Source organism: Cupressus sempervirens, chromosome 7 (assembly GCF_028749045.1).
Source record: "Cupressus sempervirens isolate cs-2001-9-10 chromosome 7, ASM2874904v1, whole genome shotgun sequence".
Classification (NCBI taxonomy): domain Eukaryota; kingdom Viridiplantae; phylum Streptophyta; class Pinopsida; order Cupressales; family Cupressaceae; genus Cupressus; species Cupressus sempervirens.
The window spans coordinates 411,239,525-411,252,198 of record NC_143124.1 but is presented as its reverse complement, the minus strand read 5'-3'; positions in this window follow the sequence as shown (position 1 = coordinate 411,252,198).

Genomic DNA, 12,674 nt, shown 5'->3' with positions numbered 1-12,674 from the left:
CATTTGTACACTGGGATCCTAACCCAAATGAAGGAGAAGGAAGATGAAATACCTATTGCTTTTATGTCCTACCCTCTAACAAATGCTGAGTTGAACTATTCTAACCTTAATAAACAATATTTTTCTTTGATTAAAGTAGTAAAGAAGTTTTCTCATTATATACTAAGTAGAAAGGCCTATGTTATTGCTTGATCCAGTAGTAAAGAGATTATTTATGCAAAATGGACTTGGTGAAAGATAAGGTAAATGGATGGTGATATTGCAAGAATTTGATCTATAGATTCAACCCATGAGGTTAGTCAGGGGTCAAAAACTATGAAGAATGATAGCTGATAACCAAATTGGAGATGAAAGGAAACATAAGTTTGACAATAAAAAAAATAATAATGACTAGAAGAAAATGATAGTATCTCAAGTTGATATTGGCCAAGGTATAGTGACATATGTCTAGCACTAAGATATCGTTTACTATCTGTTATAGAATTAGTGTCCCAGCTGGATGAATAATTCACAATGTAGATGACATAAAATGAACTATGAATCCTAAATGCTACATGATAGAAAGTTGTGCAAAAGAAATTATGATGGAATCCACCTAAAATTCTTAGGAATTGAGGAAGCAAAGGATGTTTTCAGATAGTTTTGTGATAAGTATGGTACATGGCATGGTTCAGTGGAAGAAACTACTAATATGCTTTTAAGATTGGGTTATTTGTGGCCCATGATATTCAAAGTTACTTTTGAGCATGTACGTTCTTGTCATATCTATCAAAATAGTGTTAGTAGAGAAAGGCACCTAGCAATGTCATTAAAACCCATGTACAAGTTCCACCCTTTCACAAAGTGGGGGCTGGCTTTTATTTGTCTAGTCAATCCACCATCATCAACTAAACCAAATTTTATTCTCACCACCACTAATTATTGTATGCAATGGACAAAAGTAGAAACTTTAAAAAAATTACACTGCTAAGGTAGTAATAGACTTCTTGGAGGAACACATTTTTACTAGATTTGGGATGCCATTCACCCTAGTGTGCTATAATGGATCAGCTTTTGCATTAGTGGACATTTGAAAATTAGGTTATTATCAAGTTATCATAAAATTATTTCTCATAAGGAAATGGGGTAGTTGAATGTACAAACAAGAACTTGATCATAGTACTCAGATGGTTATTGAAGGAGAACCCTAAAGATTGGCATACCCAAATAAAATATGTTCAATGGATAGATCAAGTTAGGGTCAAGAAAACTTTGGGAACTTCTCCATATTTTCTATTTATGGATAGGAGCTAGTATTCCCACTTAATCTCAAAATTCCTATTTCAAAATTCATTAGTGGGTATGCTTAAATGGGGCAGCTGAATCTACAAACAAGAACCTGATCATAGTAACAAGATAATTATTGGAGGAGAATCCTAAAGATTGGCATACCCAACTCAAATATCCTCAATGGATAGATCAAATTAGGGTCAAGAAAACTTTGGGAACTTCTCCATATTTTCTATTTATGGACAAGAGCCAGTATTCTGACCTAATCTCAAAATTCCTATTTTGAAATTCATGAGTGGGTATGTTGAAGATGCTGACAAAGTACAAATTAGATTGATGAATCTTTTAGAGATGGATGAGAAATGGATAGCTGCATTGGAGCACATGGATAAACATCATGTTGTTGTAAAGAGATGGTTTGACAAGAGGTCCATAATAAAATCCTTTAGAATTTTTGACCCTATTCTACTTTGGGATCAGGAAAAAGAAAAGTTGGCCAACCACACTAAGTTCTAACACTTATGGATTGGTACTTATCAGATTGCAGAAATTCTTGTAGAAAATACTATTAGGCTCAGTACCTTTATAATACCCTGCCCGGAGATCCTTGGAAACAAGGATTCAAATCAAGCCAAGATATATATATATATTTTTAAAAGTATGAATGCACAAGACAACATCATACAGGGATCACAAAGATCGCAACGGAAGACATCAACACCATCGCGGCAACCAACGAATCTCTGAATGCCACTACCCAACTAACACACCCAAACAAAAGCTAAAAACCACCACAAAAAGATGAAGACACAAGAAATGATCACTCATCAACAAAACACCAAGCTGGGGTAAAATGCAGAATCTTAAAATTTGGTTAAGCCTGAAATCCTGAAGCCCTAAAAATTGGCTAAGTCTGGATTTCTGAAGCCCTGAAATTTCCTAGAATCCATAACATATCTCCGAGAGGTCTGAAACCTATCTCAAATGATTTGTCGCATATATTAAAATATATCATACGTATAAGAAATTAATTAAATATACGTTACATTTCTTATACTTAAATGATATATTTTAAACCCCAAGAGACTAAAATAAAAACACAAAAACTCGATTTCAAGAGAAATTGACAGAATTCAAAATCCAATAGCATAGGCTCAAAGAACGCCCAAAAGGGTATCCAAAACCACTCTCAAAAAGATTGGATCACGAAGAAAAGTGCTCATTGATGGCATGCACAGGTTTTTCACAAAAATCGTGCGACACCTTTCACTAAGGGAGGGCGACACTTCTCCCTTACTACATGCGACACTTCTCAAGAAGGCGTGTGATACTGGAAAAGTATCATGCAACATTTCTCATAAAGTCGTGTGACACTCTTCCAATGTCGTATGATACTTCTCTAGTAATGCATGTGATACTTTACAGTATCGTACGACATTCTTTCTATGGGCGTGCGATACTTTATTAGTGTTGCACAATGCTGAACAAATGTTGCCCATAAAAAGTAAAAACACTTCCAGAACTCAAAAATGGGGAAAAATTGATAAAAGAACCTCCACATCGGGGAGTACCGGATCCACGAAGGCTCGAGGAATGAACACTCGAGCGCAAGAACAACACAGAAAGAAGAACATCTATCCAGCTAAACTATAGCAGCAAAGAACACACTGAAATAAACATTGCAGAGAACAAAAGCAACATCACAATGTACAAAAATACATCTCAGGAACAAAACAAACTAACTAAGTATGCGGTTCCTCCCAACCATCAATAGCATCATAAGACCATCGTGGATCCTAGCTATCCCCTGTGCGTAACATCCCAAGCCACCGACCAAATCGTCAGTACTATAGTAATAGGGATATCACTACTAAAAACATGCAACAATATAAGCATAAGGAAATCTAACATGCTAGTAATAAAGCATAAGGTAATCCTACAGTAGATAACATCTCCTATTACATGCTAAACAGCAATAAGCAATAGATATACTAATAAATCAAATAACATCATCTAATCATATGCTAAACATCATGATAAGGGAATGCATCAAGTAAACTAACATCGTCTATACATGATATCCAAGCATTCCAATGAAAGCATAATTCACAAGAAAGCATACTCTGAAAACTGAAGTACCAAGTGAAAACATCCAGCAACGGTCGCACTAAGATAAGAGACTGTCTCTGTACACCATTCCCTAGTAGTGGTGAAGGTAGCTATGCCTCCCAACCACGTGGCACCCATAGGTCCACACCCGCCGTGCTGATGGAGATAATGATCCAACCACAAACACACATAAAGCACAACATCGAAGGCTAACACTCACGCCAGACAGTATGATGGCTGCAACCAAGAACCTAAGACAATGCAAGGAGTATAGGTCCTGGTTAGACACTCAAAAGGATGCTATGTAGGGGCTGAGATCATGGAGAGTCGCTTGGCATCGACAAGCCCAAGCTAGTATAGGCAACTGCTCTTCTCAACAGAAGGCGCACAACCTAGGGCAGCTACTCTTCACGATGGAAGGTGCACAACCCACACATTTTAATTATGTTGTATTTATTACCCCCCAAAGTTTTAATTTAATTATCACTTATATAAAACTTCCTCTGCCAACCGAGAAGTAGTCACCAGGTTACAGGGTAGAAACCCCCTCCATATGCTACCCTACCCTACCCATGCTCATCCTACAACAAGTACCCGTGGGCATGCATACTCCCATCCCAACCCCAATGATCATAACTCCCAAAAATTACCACGGAAGATCGAGCCTCACAAGTCACTCAACAAATGTACATGAACATACTCATGTGTGGCGCACCACCATCACGAAGATCAAAAAAAAGGATAGGAATGAGAACACAATGCAAGGACAGATTCTACACGAATCCCAAAGCCAATAAAACCATACATCATAAAATCACTCAACTGGCCTCAATTAGAGAGTATGGATTCTACACGAATCCCAATGATGAACAAGACCAAAAGTCATGAACTTACTCAACCAGCCTCAATCCGAGAGTATGGATTCTACACAAATCCCAATGTCCATGAAACAAGGCAAAGGTCCAAAAGAAAACCATAACAGGTATAAAATCACTCAACCGAACACAACGTCAGGAGTATAGATGTAACACGCATCTCAATGCAACATAAAAGTGCAAAAGTGGTCTGACTGATATCCAAATAGATCATCCAAGTCCACGACCCACATTGTGCCAAGAAAACTCAAGAAAATAGGGCGGCATGCAAAATGAGGTAAAAATCTCAAATTTTGGAAAAACTTCAAAATTAAAACCCATTTGGCCTTTGGGTTCAAAAACCCCAAATATCCAAAAATAAATGAAATCGAAGACCGTATGCGAAAATGGCTAGAATAATGGTGCAAAACTCCAAACTTTTATCCTGAAAAATAGGGAAATGTTCATACCCGCCCAACCGGGTAGAACTAACATACAAAAACAGAGGGGAACACTAGTTCTCAACCTCCAAACAAACGGCTACCAAAAAAAAAAGTAGAAACGGAGCAGAAACAATAAAATGGGAAAGCCCTACCTCACATCCAAAAGGGCAAAACGGGAATCTGAACCATAAAATAAATATCTCATAGAAGTAGCTGAATATTGTGGCAATCCAAGGTTTCCCCGAGCTGGATCCAACGAGCCCAACCTCGCGATGATCCCACACCTGTAGCTCCCACAACGAACAAAACATTAAATCCTCATGAAGAGGATTTTGGGTTTTACTCTCCAACTTTCCAATTTGAAATTGAGAAGTGAGGAATTATATTCCTCTTTGGATACTTATTCACTTTTTGGGTGAATAATTGATTAGGGCATTTAACCAGCCAATCTAGTTAAACCCTGAATCAACCCAAACAAAAACAGGCTATTCCTATAAATAGGAATTCATCTATGGCAAAGCTGCTAGAAGTATAAAATAAATCAATTAAAAGCCCGAAAACCCAAAAACACAAAAATCACCTTTACAACTTTTGCGACAATGCGAACCTCTAAATGCACAGACATGCTTACTGGTCTAATCACATAATGCAAATGAGTTTGGATTTAATAATCAGTGAAAGGTTTAATTTAAACATTTTAATAAAGGATACATTGACCATACAAGGACAACATTGGTAAAATATTAATGGCTGAATCACTAACTCCATGTGCCACTGCCAGGGATATAAATCTTGCACACTAAACAACACGATCAAGTGCAATTGCATATAATAACATAGCCGAAGAAATAAATGCATTAAATCACCTAATTTAACCATTTAATTAATTATATTAAAATAATCTATTTACATCACCCACGTTCGCGTAAGGCATAACAATGCAGGAATGAAGTAAATAACCATAGCATTAAATCCATCACATAACATAATCAGAGGTATGTCCAAATACCAGATATCATCATAAAACACACTATCATCTCAAAATGGCATCATCATGCAATATGATTAACTGAACAACATAGTAGTCTAAAATCCATGATACTGGAATCAAAGTGTAGCATCTGACGCTCGGGTCCTCTCAAATGTAAACATAACATGAGTAAAAAATATCTCTCTAATGAAAAATATAAAAAGGTAAATGCCTGCAACACATAACCAAAGAATCCGACAAGAAGAATCCATTTCTAATCATTAATGCATTTAATAAGGCACTTAAAACACATAAACGAACATAGTCATAAACATAACTAACCACTGCTATAGGAACCTAGTCTAGTGTAGCATGGTAATAGTACACAGTGCAATCTCTACACACATCTCAAGGTAATCATGCAACAACCTCATGATACCACACCGATCTTGGTAACCACTGGCACAAACTTTAGTGAACCAAAAATCACATCATAACATCATAGATCAGTCAAATGCATAAACAAAGCAACTGATACATAAACATAAATCCAAACACCTCAACGGTGTAGACCACTCAGGGTCACAATCATGATCTCATCACAACAAAAGATCATCAAGGTTGCATCCATCAGGATGACTTACAAAGGTCAAATGGGAGAGGCACTACATCATCCCCCCCAAAGACTAGGCTTACTCCTAGAAGCCTGCAATCCAAGAATAGAAATCAAACACACCAAGAACAAAATCAAAAGCAAGCAACAGGAATGACTCAACAACTCTGTACAAGTCAAACCCAAATCACTCCAACATTCTCCAACCATCATGTTAACCCCCAAATAGGTTAACCATGAGAGAATGCGTCTCACACAGACACAAGGTCCTCCAACAAGGAACCTTCTATGCTCTAGGAAGAATCCATCTAGCCATAGAGTCAACAATACAAGGTAGGGAACAAGCCCTCTCTACCTTGTCAATAGGTGTCCAAGTACAACATGCACCAACTACAAGACCACAAACAAGGTCAAAACAAGGCACACTTCCAAAAAGAGTTGGAATCATGGGGAATAACCATCCCAAACTCCCAAGAATACTATCATGTCACACATGATCATTCTAGAATCCACGTAAACTCACCCTTAGAACAAGAGGATGAAAGTTTACCAAGAAAAGGACACACTCCAAAGGACTACTCACCACCAAGTGTAGGAGGACAACACCTCTCCAAGGTACAAAAGCTCAACTATCATTGAGAACTAGGGTAACACAACCCAACCAGTCAAGATATCACCTTCTCACAAGGTTCAAGGACTTGCATCAATGGACACAATCATGTAATGCCTGCATACCAACTCACAATATTGTAACATGTGTCCAACGATACCATGTCCCTCCAGCACCATGCTAGGAAAGCTACACCCAAACTACCACTAAACTCAATCTCTAGCCTCAAGTCAACAGTTATTGAGAAAACTTGACTAAGGCAATCCACATGAAGATATAAGCTTAGGGAGAAGGATACTATAGAGTATTAATACTAAGAGGGAGTCTCTCTCTCAACCTCTACACTAACCAGTCCATGATGCGTTAGGAAAGTCACAATTTCACCAATCATCAACATACTCATCTGAAAACACTAACTGAGCTAGTGGCATAACCACACTAGCCTACTCTCTCAAGAGAGAAAGAATATGGAGATGTGCCAAGGTCATCATCCAGAAAGGAGAATGTAGACTCATCAAGAATTGAGTCACTCCCAAACGATAAGGCAACATCATCCACAACAAGGAATGCTCACAAACCACACTACACCTCACAAGGGTGGGTCAGTGCAATAGGAAACACAAAAAACCAAGCATGAACTCCAACAAGTACCTAGTAAATTATGAAGACAAGATAACTCTTTCGTTATGAATAACATGAGGAGTTAAACTTCTCCAATGGCCATAAATATGATATGTCATGATTGAATTGGCCTCTACTCAAAAAGATACTTGGAACATCGATCAGCAACTCCAGAGGCCATAGCCTCACAACCAAACTCGGATTGAATCCATTTGAAAAGCGTCGAAAAGATATTGACAAGGACTACAACATTAAGAAGCTAAAAGAGACCAAGACCTACAATCTGAGCCACCACTCAAATCAAAACAACAAAGAAAAAACCAATAGCCTTGGTCACCAAGACAAGCAATAGATGAAATATCCAAATCCACACAAGAGCACACATGCCCAAAACAACATAAGGCATGGAATGAAAGGTAAATCACACATTGAAACCATCATTACTCTTCTTTCATAATTTCATTTAATTAGCATGACATAAGCACTAATGCATAATGAACTAAAAGATTTTCAAGCAAGGGTCCAAGAGTCACTATAGAACAAGTACATACCTTTCAATTTCTTTCAAAAATAACATTAAGTTTAATCACCATTTAAACCATTCAGTTACAATAACAACTTTAGATCTAACAAAGACACACTAGCATGTTCTCCATGATATTATCCCTTGAACGTACAACCAGAGGTTTGAGATGAACATGATAGAGTCACAACACACAATTGGGCAGCAATAAAACACATCTAGAATAGTCATCATGAAACAAAATAAAAAGCCCAAATGGGATAATTATCAATTCCAACAGTAAGTACCAAAAAGAGCTCATTTCAACAATAAGTCAAATGTGACAACTGTCACAAAGAGAGTGATAGATAAAATTGATGACTACTCCAAGAGAGGAAAATACTAAAAACCAATGATAGCCCAACAACATGAGGAAAGTACCTCTAGCCAAATAAAATAAGGCATCAAACAAATCAATTTACAAGTGATGGCCAAGTACAGTCACACAAGAGGGATAAATCACCACACAATGCTAAGGAATACATCATCCTAGCAATGTTAGAGAACACACTCACACACATCAAACAATATCCCATCAGTAATCTCATGCATATGCAAAAATTAATAATTTCCATGCAATGCAATATTTAAATATCCATCAAATTAATACAGTTTTACATAAGCTTAAGAAGCAATCAGATTGGGGACTTAAGTCATTAACCCAAGAATATAATGCAAACCTATTGCTTTGCAATGACTCACAATAAACACTCATTTTCAATTAAAGGAACCATTTCATCATTATAACAACAAAATAAAGAATCAAAAATAAGATTCATCTATCTACTTACAACAAGGAGAAAGCAAGGAACAATGCACCTAACTCCACAAGGAGAAATAAAAAGATGCACTCAAAGCCAACACATGGACACCAATCAATGGTTCCATCCAAAGGGTCACACACGCAACCAACCAAACAAGGCACGTCGATCCCACCTACAAAGCCAGGAAGACTCACTTCCTTCTCCACACACTACTCTAGTTGCATCTACTAGACAAGAAAGTCCATCACGAGTAGATACCAAAGCAACAAAGATCACGAGTTCTCACCAAGACACTCACACTCAACCAACGCAACAACAACTACAAGGGCAACATAACACAAAGATCCCAATGTTTGAACATGGGCTTTGATACCAAATGTAATGCCCCGCCTAAAGACCCTTGGAAACAAGGATTCAAATCAAGCCAAGAGATATATATATATATATTTTACAAGTATGAATGCACAAGACAACATCATACAGGGATCACAAAGATCGCAACGGAAGACTTCAACACCATCACAGCAACCAATGAATCTCTGAATGCCACTACCCAACTAACACACCCAAACAAAAGCTAACAACCACCACAACAAGATGAGGGCACAAGAAATGATCACTCATCAACAAAACACCAAGCTGGGGTAAAATGCAGAATCTTGAAATTTGGTTAAACCTGAAATCCTAAAGCCCTGAAAATTGGCTAAGTCTGCATTTTTGAAGCCTTGAAATTTCCTAGAATCCATAACTTATCTACAAGGGGTCTGAAACCTATCTCAAATGATTTGTCGCATATATTAAAATATATCTTAAGTTCAAATTATGCTTAAATGATATATTTTAAACCCCAAGAGACAAACAAAAACATGAAAACTTGATTTCAAGAGAAATTGACATAATTCAAAATGCAACAGCATAGACTCAAAAAACGCCCAAAAGGGTATCCAAAACCACTCTCAAAAAGATCAGATCATGAAGTAAAGTGCCTGGTGATGGCACGCACAGGTTTTTCACAAAAACCATGTGACACTTTTCACTAAGGGAGGGCGACACTTCTCCCTTACTGCGTGCGACACTTCTCAAGAAGGCGTGTGATATTGGAAAAGTATCACATGACATTTATCATAAAGCTGTGTGACACTCTCCCAGTGTTGTACGACACTTCTCCAGTAATGCGTGTGATACTTTACAGTATCATACGACATTATTTCTATGGGCATGTGATACTTTATTAGTGTTGCACAATGCTAAACAAATGTTGCCCATAGAAAGTAAAAACACTTCCAGAACTCAAAGACGAGGAAAAATTGACAAAAGAACCTCCACACCGGGGAGTACCGGATCCACAAAGGCTCAAGGATTGAACACTCAAGCACAAGAACAACATAGAAAGGAGAACATCTATCCATCTAAACTACAGCAGCAAAGAACACACTGAAATAAACATCGCAGAGAACAAAAGCAACATTGCAATGTAAAAAAATACATCTCAAGAACAAAACAACCAAACTAAGTACGCGGTTCCTCCCAACCGTCAATAGCATCATAAGACCATCGTGGATCCTAGCCATCCCCCGCATGTAACATCCCAAGCCGCAGAATAAATCTTCGATACTGTCGTAATAGGGATATCACTACTAAAAATATGCAACAATATAAGCATAAGGAAATCTAACATGCTAGTAGTAAAGCATAAGGTAATCCTATAGTAGATAAAATCTCCTATTACATGTTAAATAGCAATAAGCAACAAATATACTAATAAATCAAATAACATCATCTAATCATATGCTAAACATCATGATAAGGGAATGCGTCAAGTAAACTAACATTATCTATACATGATATCCAAGCATTCCAATGAAAGCATAAATCACAAGAAAGCATACTCCAAAAACCAAAGCACCAAGTGAAAACATCTAGCAACGATTGCACTAGGATCAGAGACCGTCTCTATACACCAGTCCCTAGCAGTGGTGAAGGTAGCTATGCCTCCCAACCATGTGGCACCCGTAGGTCCACACCTGTCGTGCTCATGGAGATAATGATCCAACCACAAACACACATAAAGCACAACATCGAAGGCTAACACTCACGCCAGACAGTATGATGGCTACAACCAAGAACCTAAGACAATGCAAGGAGTATAGGTCCTGGTTAGACACTCAAAAGGCTACTACGTAGGGGCTGACATCATGGAGAGTTGCTTGGCATCAACAAGCCCAAGCTAGTATAGGCTGCTAGTCTTCTCAACAGAAAGCTCACAACCTAGGGTAGCTACTCTTTATGATGGAAGGCGCACAACCCACACATTTTAATTATCTTGTATTTATTACCCCCCAAAGTTTTAATTTAATTATCACTTATATAAAACTTCCTCTGCCAACTGGGAAGTAGTCACCAGGTTACAGGATAGAAGCCCCCTCCATATGCTACCCTACCCTACCCATGCTCATCCTACAACAAGTGCCCGTGGGCATGCATACTCCCATCCCAACCCCAATGATCATAACTCCCGGAAGTACCATAGAAGATCGAGCCTCGCAAGTCACTCGACAAATGTACGCGAACGTACTCATGTGTGGCGCAACACCATCATGAAGATCATAAAAAAAGGGATAGGAATGAGAACACAATGCAAAGAAAACACCCATCTGAAAGCAACACAAGAAGGACAGATTCTACACGAATCCCAAAGCCAATAAAATCATACATCATGAAATCACTCAACCAGCCTCAATCCGAGAGTATGGATTCTACAAGAATCCCAATGATGAACAAGACCAAAAGTCATGAACTTACTCAACTGGCCTCAATCCGAGATTATGGATTCTACACGTATCCCAATGTCCATAAAACAAGGTAAAAGTCCAAAAGAAAACCATAACAGGTATAAAATCACTCAATCGAACACAACATCAGGAGTACGGATGCAACATGCATCTCAATGCAACATAAAATTGCAAAAGTGGTCTGACTGATATCCAAATGGATCATCCAGGTCCATGACCCATATTGTGCCAAGAAAATTTGAGAAAACAGGGCGGCACGGAAAATGAGGTAAAAATCTCAAATTTTGGAAAAAATTCAAAATTAAAACCCATTTGGCCTTTGGGTTCAAAAACCCAAAAAATTCAAAAATAAATGAAATCGGACACCGTATGCAAAAAAGGTTAGCATAACGGTGCAAAAATCCAAACCCTTATCCCAAAAAATAGGGAAATGTTCATACCAGCCCAACCAGGTAGAACTAACATACAAAAATAGAGGGGAACACTAGTTCTTAGCCTCCAAACAAACGACTACCAAAAATAGAAGCAGAAATAGAGTAGAAACAATTAAACGGGAAAGACCTACCTCACAGCCAAAAGGTCAAAATGAGAATCTGAACCATAAAATAAATATCTCAGAGAAGTAGTTGAAAATTGTGGCAATCCAAGGTTTCCCCGAGTTGGATCCAACAAGCCCAACCTCGCGATGATCCCACACCCGTAGCTCCCACAACGAACAAAAGTTTAAATCCTCATGAAGAGGATTTTGGGTTTTACTCTCGAACTTTCCAATTTGAAAGTGAGAAGTGAGGAATTAAATTCCTCTTTGGATACTTATTCACTTTTTGGGTGAATAATCGATTAGGGAATTTAACCAACCAATCTAGTTAAACCCCAAATAAACCCAAACAAAAATAGGCTTTTCCTAGAAATAGGAATTCATCTATGGCAAAGCTACTAGAAATATAAAATAAATCAATTAAAACCTCAAAAACCCAAAAACACGAAAATCACCTTAACAACTTTTGCGACAATGCGAACCTCTAAATGCACAGACACGCTTACTGGTCTAATCACATAATGCAAAT